The sequence below is a fragment of the Odontesthes bonariensis genome, chromosome 17 (genome assembly GCF_027942865.1).
Source record: "Odontesthes bonariensis isolate fOdoBon6 chromosome 17, fOdoBon6.hap1, whole genome shotgun sequence".
Taxonomy (NCBI): Eukaryota; Metazoa; Chordata; class Actinopteri; order Atheriniformes; family Atherinopsidae; genus Odontesthes; species Odontesthes bonariensis.
Genome location: NC_134522.1, coordinates 15,608,369 through 15,619,884, shown reverse-complemented (window position 1 = coordinate 15,619,884; position 11,516 = coordinate 15,608,369).

Below are 11,516 nucleotides of genomic sequence, written 5' to 3'. Positions count from 1 at the left end.
TTTTTATCAGAGTTACATCATTTGTTCTGTCCCAGGGTCTTTATTTGTCATGTGTCAAGAGTAGCTCCAGCTGTTGCATGTTTTAACCAGCCACCAGGTGAATACCTGCTCATAGCTTCAAAGATTTCAGAGGCAAAAAAGATCACAAAGATATCCTCAGTGATAATATCAACGACAAGTTCTCTTGATTTTCAAAGAGAAAAATATGAAAGAGGAAGCCAAATGGGACTTTTGTATGTAATCAACAAGTTGAGACCATGTTTCTTCTATCATTCCAGAGGTGATAAATGTCGTATCTACTCTTAAACCTGTAGGACAGGAAGAAAAAAAAATAAGCAATGACATCCTCTTAATTTAATTTATAAAGATCATAATTAATGACCTGCAGGCTGCAGGAGACCCCATTCCAGATTGCAGACAGAAAGGACCACAGCTGTTAGAATGAAAATGAAATTTTCATCGAATTGAGAATTAAAGCTCAAATATCAGTAATTTCACAGAGAAGGTCAGCTCTAATGGATTTTCGCCGTGCTTTTTAATATCTCTCCTGAAGGAGTCTACCTGGTGTGACGTGGGCGGCTAATTGTGGCCGGTTAATTAATGAAACCATCAGGTGTTTGCAAAGGCAAACAAAGAGCCCAGCTCTCCTAAATCATCAGTGCCCTTCGACACGGTTATTATCTGGCGGCAGGTGAACCCCGGCCTTGACGCATGACAGATTAGATCTTCTCAGAGGATGGGCCGTCCATTTATCTACCTGATAAACTCTGAGCCTCTCTCTATTTTCAATCATCAGAGAGGAAATGAGATTAACAATCTAATGATGCCAGCCCCCCCCACACACCCACACACGCACACACACACATGCATACATAAAACAATGCCCATGTGCAAATGTCCATTTATCGCAGCTTTGATTATGAACACAGGAAAAGGCATCTTTTGTTATTTATGGTTATTTATGATATGTCAGAAAACAAGGTGTTTTCATTTGATGGAGGAATCCCATTCTCTCAGTTTCCATTCCGCCCGCTGTGGTGTGTCCCTGTTAAATCACACTGAGCGGCATGAGTTCACACTGTTCGACAGAGATCCAGGCCTGTCATTTCACAGCCACACGTCTCCCAAACCTAAATTTACAGTGCAGGACTCGTGCATCCTGCTGCACTCCCCCTTGCGGGTCAGCCCCTCCCCTGCTGTCCCTGACACGCATAGCAAGCATCCTGGCCCTCGTAAAGCTGACATCTTCACTAAACTATGCTAACAAGGCCGTAGTGATTTGTATATGCACAGTCTGCTGGCACGTGGAATGGTGTGCTGGGGGTGGATTGGGGGATCATGGGAGGGGGGCAGATTCACGGCTGGAATCTACTCATGTGGTAAGGGCAGTGAATCAAAGCACCGCCGGTGCAAAGCTTCCAGCCTCCCCAGACAAAACATATATATGAACCAACAAAAACACAAATCTGAGGGTTCACATGGTGTAAGGTGACAGAAGAGGCAACCCTGAGGTCCAGTGAGCAGCTCTCTGACTCCTCGCTGAGCAGGGATTTATAGACTTCAGGCTGAATGGCTGGGGCAGGTGCGGAGCAGAGACAACTGATCTGCTCTGCTGATGCAATATATTACTGAGCAACAAACATCCGCCAGGGCACCAACACAAACAACTGTTATTATTTAAGGCTGTGTCTTTTAAAGGTGATGAGCTTGAATGGGTAGGACGGTTGAATCAAACTGCGGGGGAATGTGAACGTTCATATTATTTACGAGAATTTAGCAGCTGACATATTGAGAGCAGCAGTAGCAGAGAGCAATTATCGGATCAGTGTCCGGACTGTGTTACATTTAATCTATATGCAGTAACTTGATATTCTATCAAAGCCGATTTGAAATTAGTAAACACAGGTGCCTGCAGTGGTTGCTTCTATCTCTGTTGCTAATGCCTTATGTCTATTATTACATGTTATGGTGGGCTGGTGGACAGAGACACTGCTCACTGGCTAGTGATTGAAGGGTCTCTTTGCTCTTTTACCGCCTAACAGGTGAGGCTTATTTGAGGACATCACCAAGAGGACCCATCCACTGCTAATTTGAGCAACTCACATTTAAAATTATATTACGCTTCATTAAAACACGCTTCTCTTTTATCTGTGTAGGGCATTCAGGAGGTGCTTGGTTAATAAGATCATTCTGCTGAAAGTACTTCAACTATGAAGTGGATGTGAGGGATGTGGGTGGCAGACCTTGGTTCAGTGAAGACCTCTGAAAGTCTAGAGAGAACTGCAACGAAACTGTGTAAATCGGTGTAAGTTGTGTTTTGCTTCTTTTCCAAAAAAAAAAGATGTTTTTGCAACTTGTATCTCAATAAGTAGTTGTTTTTCACAATAGCACCACCGCAGCAGGAGTGCTCTTGCAGTCTTTTGTATCAAATACAGTCCCAATTCCTCAAGCACCAAGCAAGTTTATGCAGAATGCAACATTATAGCAGATTACTCACTGATGTAGTTGGTTACTGAATGCAAATTAGGTGGCATGTTGCAAGTATTCATATTATGAAAGCCATGAATTTAAATTAAATAAAAATTCTGTCTAAACTCTTGAAAAGCACTTTATTGCAAAACCCTACTAAAAAAACACACACACATTATTTTGAGTGACAAAAACAAAACATTTGAGCATTTGACACATTGCTCATGAGTGGAGCGAGGAAAGATGGCGGAAAGACAGGGTGGACATGTGCATGGCTTTAGGCTCAGTTACAGAATCTTCAAACCCTTCGCATAAGCCCTTAATGCAAAGATCAAAAGGTACAGGTTAAAACAGTATTTTAAAACCATCAGCTATCACCTGACTGATTTAGCTTTTTATCGGCTTTTTTTTTTAATCGTCTGCATCCAGATAATAAACATTTCATGGAAGAGAAAACCTCGGCCTGGATATGTTATCTCTGACTTTGCTGTAGAGGCTGCGTCCCTAGACTGTATTCCCAGAATGATGATGGAATGTAAGAAATTACTTTCACTTCAGGAAGATACTTGTACTTGAGTAATTTCCTTTCTCTTTCACTCTTCTTGCATTCCACACTATATCTATCTTAACAGTTTGAGGTTACTAGATATCTTTCAGATCAATATTTTATGCTCAAAACAAACAGCAAGTGAAAAATTATCCCAGCATAACAAAGATAAATTGCTACTTTATATATGTTTTATATTAATCCAGTTGATCAACACAAGATGGTTATAGTTAAAAATTTGAAATATTGATGAGGCGACTCAAGATGCCTGAAACTTTAGCTGCATTATCTGTAGGGTGTAAATGTACGCATCCGTTGTTTTATTAAAGATGAACAACATTTTATGACTAAGGATAATCTGCATAACCATGTTCTTCACGGCTCTTCCTCTCTGCCCAGGGTCAGTAGACAGTCAGCTGGTGTGAGTGCGCCTGATCTCCTGCAAGCATGGCTGTCAGCGTGGTCCTGAGTGGGCTGTGTGGAGCTTCTGTCAGACAGTGTCAAATTTCCACGGTCCACACTGTGGTCCTCTGTCCTGCACAAGGCTGCTGCTCAATGGGCCCTTTGATGGGCCACCAGGGGCCTTTCATCGTGCACCTTGCCACGGAGCACGGGGGATGAGGGGGTTGCGCTGCACAACACCTGGCAGGTATGCAAACCCACGTGCCTGAGAAAAGACAAAAGCCACTCTGTCGAGCGTTTATTGGAAATTAATTTCCTCTCCCCCATCTTTTCACATTGATAACAGGCAGGATGGAAAAGAACAGGATGAGCTCGGGCGGCACTCAGTCATGAGAAGCACAATTATGTAAGTACTGTACTTTATTAAAGTAAACATAAGAATTTCATAGGACAATCTGAAACACTTTGATTCAGATTTGAATCGTTCTTCAAACACTGAAAAACAATACTCTGCTAAAGTTTGTTTGTCTTCAAAGATAATGCCTTTGAAAAGGTTGTGTGCCTTGTGATTTTGAATTGTATTTAGCTCACAAAGACCTTGTAGAAATCTTACCCATTTTAAACTAAGCAAGAAAAAGTGTGGTGCAAATTGGACTATTGCATTTGTCTCAGGTCTTATCTTACTTGGCCCTCTCCAATTCCCATACACCTGCCTCCCTTCCTCTTCTTTGCCCCTGCTTCCACATACAGCAAGCTCATCCCTTGGATCATCCTCTTCCACCCTTATCTGCAGTTCAAAGTCTGTTGACTGAATTATCTCCGGACGGTAAAAGAGAAAGGAAACAACTGTCGGCAGCTCTCAGTCAGCCGGAGAGAAACTCTTCCCTGACAGCTGGTTGGTTAACTGGTCTTTACAGCCTAATCCCGTGGTGGAGGGATGGGAACAGTGTCTGCACACGGAGCTCTCTAAAGACAAACGGGTTCAGTGTTTCCTCTGGGAGACTGCAGTGTCATGAGATAGTGGATGCTCATTGCTGGAGCGGAAGCTGAGGTCTCAGGTTTGAGTGGCCACAGAGAACGTTTGACAGAGGTGTTGAGAGGTTGGGGTGTGGTGGCCAGGCCCGCAGGAGGACAGAGGGTAGATTTAACTCCTGTGCAGAGGAGAAAAGAGAGCAAGTGCAGCACAACAGGATGAGCAGAGTGTGTTGGACTCAGAACACCTGTGTTCACCGATTAAAGGGATTGTCTATGTGTCTTTGGGCTTTGCAATATACCAGCCATATTATATCCATAATCACAATTACCCAAAAGACTCTAAATTCCAACATCAACATGTTCAGTCAGCATAAACGTTTGACCAGCACACAAGCCAGCTGCTTAGCAGCAGAATGCCCTGTTGCATTCAGTTGATTTAAAGAAGCCCAAGTCCTCTACATCCACTTAGATGTCCTCCCCCTCCTCGTCTGTCTTGGCTCTCTGGCACACAAGGTCATCCCCTAGCCAGTCACGACACTCCAATTAAGGCGACTGATGGACGCAGCTAATTGGTAGGATTTATAACCTCCTTTTATTATGCTTTATGAGGAAGGCAAGTGGAGAGCATTACCATTTATAGGCCTCGGGCTCCATGCTGGATCACTGTCATCCACTACTGTCCAGCCTAGAATATTGCAGCTGAGTTGCTGCAGCGGGGAACTTTTTCGGCTTTAGCTTTTGATATACTGTGATTTTGAATTGAATATTATATTGTGAAAAAGCTAACTTCATACATGAAGGAAAAAGAGAAACGATTAAAATAACTTGAAAGATAGGATGAATGAAATGGAAAATAAAAATGGAGAAGAGTTTAAGAGTGGGTGGAACATAGCAGGAGGCTCCATGGGGCAGGTAGGCGAGGCTCGTAATGAGTGTGTGGTTATTGATTGTATTGTCAGGGTGGCTGACCAGGGTCCCGTGTGCTATGGGCCCCAGTCCATCTGTGGACAATGCAGTCAGTTACACCTCACTGCGCCGTCTAATAAAGAACAGGCAGATTGATGTCACCAGTACGGTTGAACTCTGCCTAACACTCACCAGCACAACGCACACACAAAAGCACCAGTGTACTGTGGGACAGCCACGAAATAGGGAAATCATTTTTATCTCCCTTTCCTGGCAGAAAATAGTAGAGGAACTGTGATTTTAGTTGATAATACGCTTACATATATTACACAGGCAAATAATTATACGTGTCAGTTATCTAACCATCAACATAAGAATTGTTTATTTTTTAAAATGTCACAAAATAGTGAAAACAGCCAGGACAAACCAAACTTAAATCCTCAAATAATTTAGTTTAATTTAGCCATAATTGCTGAAACAACAAAAATAGACAGAAAATCTTCACATTTCAAATTCTGGAAAATGTCTCTTGAAAAATGACCTAAATGGCAATTAGACTAAATTTCTGTGTTTGTTCTGGTAAATATCACTGTACAAATTTGATTACTTTTTTCAAACTAAGAGCACTGACATTCAGATGTGTGCTGACACAGAGACATGCACATAAACGTATTTTTTTGCAACTGGTTTGTATAAACAAAAGCGCAGCCTGTTAAGATATCTGTATGTACGTCTCATGCGGGAATACTCTGACACTTTTACTCTATGAGCACTCTGAGAATACACTGCTTTTAGCACCTGCCAACATATCAGCAACACACCTTTGCCAAGAATCATTTCAGAAAAGACGATAGCAGCTGGCATTGTCAGCGTCAGACTGACAGCGCATCAAGTCAGGTCCTTTGATTAAATGACGGAAAAAAGAAACAGCAGTCATGATGAAGACTCTGTGTTCCACTGGGTTAGTGTGCCTCTTTTAGAAGGAAGTCAGCACCTCCACCCCAGCATTTGGCTGCGCTCGAGCCTCTGTAGCCTCCGCTACAGCAGCACAAGCGATTACTCGTGTTCAGCCAGCCAAAACACAAAAATCAATAAACAATCTCAACGTTTCTGAGGGCCTTTCGTCTGACTTAATAAATGTCTCAATCCACTGTTATGACTTCATTTTGCTTTAACGTCTTCTTCATGTGCATCTTTTGCCAATCAATTAGAGAATGGAGTGCCCCCACTGTCACGACACCTGCCCTCCATCCGCTGCTACAAAATACACACACACACACACACACACACACACACACACATATCCAAAGCCCAGCCACAAGGTGAACTGCTATTTTAATCCTTGAAATTAGATACTTTTAGATAGTGCTCTTTCAAATGACTCATTGCAGCCAACTTCTTTTAGGTTTAGGCTACATATCCTGTTCATGTGTTCAATGATTTTATCTTGAGCTATTCTGTCTATGCATATTGAAGGTAGTCAGATCAGAATTCTTTATGCCAGTGGCAGACTATGATCTCTAGTTTTCTTGTTATTTGACTGATAGGAATAGGTGGGAAATGACCATCAAGTTACCAAAGATGTTAAGAAATTACTTTAGAGATGTTTTTGTTAAATTTCTTTAGAAATTTTTGTCTATTTCTTCATGTTTTTGTGGAATTTCAAAGCCGCTGTTTTCAAGTCTTTGAGGTTAGAAGACTTCTTTGTCATCACTCTGGATGATATTTAGCATCCTCTTCAGATTATCGATGGGATTCAGATTTGGACTTTATCTACAGGCCAAAAATGTTGATCTCTGTTAGCAGTTTTATTCTATTTGCATTGTTCATTGAAGGTCCAATTTTGTACAAGGCCCATATTTTTTTCCAGGCTGCTTGTTTTATGTTCTTCTTTCCTACAGAATTTGAAAGTATCAGTGTATGAAATCTAGGTTAATCTGTATTGTTGTATTTATAGCAGAGTTTTCATTAGTGTAGAATTGAGTGAATAAAAGAATCATCACCTTAGTAGGAAGGGTCATCTTATTCACCAGCAGAGGTGCATGTGGCCACTGTGGCCCCTTTTTTTCCAGAGGGCCAAATTGAGGCCCTAGTCAAAGTAAAGTAAAAAAATTAACTGAATTACAGCCACAGTATGCAAGTGGCCTTTTTCATAAGATCATTTATTAAATATACCATCAGTGACACTTGTTCTGTTTGGAAAGTTTGTGTGATAGCATGTTGCTGACTGTTTTTGTCATAAGCAGTTACTAGAATAGCAAGTGGTCAAAAAAGGTCTCCTGATAATGTGTTCCTTGAACAAAACTATTCTCACCAGTTCTCTTAGCTCTTAGCTAGAATCAGGTCAAATGTTGTATAGATTCTATTTTTGAAGAGTTTGTTGCATCACTGCAATTTCACTGATAAACACTACATCATAATGTAAATAATTTTCTCTTGATGCTGTTTTACTTTAACAAGGTTGAATGGCTAACTTGCTGACAAACAGCCCAAAGCATGACACTGCCACCACCTTAACTTAACTGTGGTGATGGTGTTCTTGGATGAATTGATCTCCTTTCTTTCACCAAATGAAATCCCTGTGCTGTACTTTTTGTCTCGTGTGATCATAGAACTGATTACCAAAAAGTTTCCTTCTTTGTCAGAGTGAACTTGTGCTAAGGCTAGATGGGTTTGAGTGCATCCGTTTTCAGTGGAGTCCTCCTTGATCGATGTCAGACTTGTGCTGCTAAGTTTTCGCCTTAAGATGTTGGTACCACAAATTTCCAGATTAATCAGAAGGGCCTTGGTAAGAGATCCTTGGCTGTGGACAATCATTTCAGAGGAATAAAGATCCGATGGAGGAAAACACACAGCAGTGTGCAGGGAAACTTGACAATTGACAGCATTGAAACTGACACAACAATGATAAAATAAAGCAAAAGTGGTCTAAAAGTAGATGCAAAATAATATCAAGCTTTTGGAGCAGACCAGCCAGAATCCAGACCTGAATCCTAACTAGAATCTGAGGAAGATGAGAAAACCATTGCAGAAGAGAAGTAGTACAGCGTCTAAGTGGAGATGCAAAGTCTTTCTAGCAATTATAAGAACAATTTAATTGTTGCCATATCGAACAAAGGCTTTCCTAATGATAACGGTGAAAATGAATGAATAATTTTGGACAAAGAATTTTTCGATTAAATGGAAAAAAACCAGAAATACTTCAAACATATACATAAAAAGGTGTATGCTGGTCAAATAACAATTAGCTATAAATCAAATTTGGTATGGATATTTATAACTTTCGGTTTAACTGTACACTATGTATAGCTTAAGTGTTCAGGATAAGCATCATTTCCAAGCTGTCAGTGACAATGATGACCGCGGCATCTTTCTCTTTGGCTGCTTCTGCTGTCACAGGCCCTAATCCTGGTGCTGCAGGGATGACAGGTGTGTGGTGCCAGAGCCCCTGGTCTGTGACTAGATGCTCCTGGAGAATTTCACACACACCCCTTTCTTGTCTCCCATTGATTCTGCCACTTTCCATTATTGTCAATCAGAGCGGCATCGTCTCCACGGGAGTAGCTGTGCAGCAGGCGATTGTCAGGGCAGTGGGGTGCGGAGAGAAGCATGCAGCATACCTGCCAGCCACTACGCCAGCACAGGGCCACCAGGGGCCCCTCTCAAGAGGCTTGTGGGCAGGATGCCACAAGTAAAACTGAGACCTTTTGCTTTACAACATAGTGCACATGGTTGAGAAGCAGAGAGGGATGAAACCTCTCGACGGAAGCAGCAGCTGAGGTTGAAAACATAGTTTCACTGGGCTGTCAGCATGAAAGCAATGCTGCTCTCTCAGATGTGACTGGCTTGTTAGAAAAATGACATAATAACAATGACAGGACTAATGGAACACCAGTGAAGCATTGTTCTAGAGGTTAAGGAGGTTTTGGGAGCTTACGGTGTAGTCACGTCCCCTGGTGGCTCCTGACCCTTTGTGGGCCACTGTTGTGGTGCTTTGCAGACTTTCTGGTGAGATGAGGCAACCATGCAGCAGCTATAAGCCCTGGAGATTGATGGGAGTTGTGCCCTCCCTCCCTGCACTGTAAAAGATTATCCGCTCACCCGCTGGAAACAAAGCTGTGATGGAAATTCGTCTCGCATCATCACCAACAAAATATCTACACAGCAAAGCGGGAGTCTCTCATTTTTCATGGGCTATATATTAAATAAAAAAGGGCATTAAAGAAATGGGAGTGAGGTGGTGTGAGTGATAGCACTAGTTAGTATTTTTTTTTAAATGGGCCACTTGAATCAGGGAGATTATAAGGTTTTTATTGGCTGTCAGGAAACACAACTTTCTGCGTACTTCACCCGCTGAAGCTCATAACGCTCTGATTAGAATGCCAGCAGAAATGAAAAGGGATGGTGCTGCTGTAGAAGCAGCAGGACAAGCACAGATGCCCTGGAATCTGCTCTCCCTCAAATACACGAGGGAATACAAGAGGACCAACACATGCACCAATAAAGTACAGAGTGAGCAGACAGGCTGCACACGAGCTTCTGCCAGAATTTATACAGCCCGTTTGACAGTCAGATCTGGTGTCACAGGCTGAGCTGTACCTATTCTGAACCGGATACATGAGACACATCAGGCAGAGTGTTATCTCTGGCTAAGTGAATATTGCATTCAGCTGATATGTGATATTTGAATTTCCCATTAGCGAGGGAATATGTGTCGGAGTGAAAAAGCTCAGTGATGCTTGCTGGTTTCACAGAAGGCGGTGAATGGACACCTTGCTTTGCAGTTGCAGTGTGCCATAGTGATGATAAGGATTGAATAATGGAGGGGGAATCCTGAGGGGGCTAGTCGGAAAACTGACTGCTGGCACTCACAGGGTCACCTACACAGAAGCTTTTGAGTGAGTTTGAAAACTAACCATCATTTACTCGAAACGCAACCAACGCAACCTGATCACTGTAATCTTCTCCAGTGGTCTAGAAGGGTTTTTAAAAGGCAACAACAATACCTCACCAGTAAGGCAGTAGATTGAAATCGGTCATTATATCGACTTGAGAGACTCCATGTGTGTCAGTTTGTTCGAACTGAGCTTTCAATTTCCCATAGTGGAGGGAAAGTAAGAGAGGCTAACATCAAACTCCCAAACATGACAGAGCTGGCTCTTTCTGACGAGAGGAAGCCATTGATTTTTCCTCCATTTCACCATCAATCTGGTGGAGAAGAGGTGGCTGTGGGTGCTCAGACAGCTGATGATGTGATTTGTAACTGTGGACCACCAGTGAGCAGAGAGAATTGCTCTGACTCTCAACACGTGGCAAAGTGACTACCACCGTCCTCGGCATTCAGCTGGAAGATTAACAGCGGGGGATCGACTGATAATCTCCAGCGGCTGAGGGAGTATTTTCTCTGTCAGCCACACTGCAGCCAAACTAACATTTGTATTCAACAGGACCATTGTCACATATTGGTGGGATTGTGTCACTCCGTTGTGTAAAAGCATTTCAGAGCAGCAACAAAACATCAGCATCAATTCATTGTTTAAATTGGTAGTTCTTCTCCTAAAAAAAAGTATTTTGACTTGAAAAACAGCTGTCTCTGGTTATTAAGATTTTATTTCATTTTAGATTTTTTTATTTTATTATTTTTTTGCAAATCCTTTTGCAAGTTGGACATACTGTTGGAGAATGTACCCATGTCATACTGACATGGTAATTTTTCTGACTGAAGTGACATACATGGGATAGATCTGACATCATAGAGTTATGAGGGGACAAACTGGATATAGAGACCAAATCCATTTTTGCTTCTGGGCTGTAAACATGTTTATTTCTGATTTGAAGTTAGTTGCTTTAACATGGGTGTTAAAGCTGGATTGAGTTGCCTTTGGAGCCAGCCTCATGTAGCCATTCAGGAAACTGTCATTTTTTACACATATCTTTCTTAGAGGCAGAACTTGCAAAAGTACACACAATCTTTACTCAAGCAGAAGCAAATACACTTTTGAGGAGGGAAAAATAAGCTTTAAGAAGTGGAAATACTGATAAAAGTCACTGATTCAAATAAATTCAATTCAGTTACTAAATGAAGTGAAAAAGTATAGGTTTCAAATGCACTTTTAGTATAAAAGTTATGTGGCATACGTGCTAAAGCTCTAAAAAAAATAATGCAGCATTGCAACCATTCCAAGCATTGTAAATATATTTTTGGAGATACTTAGAT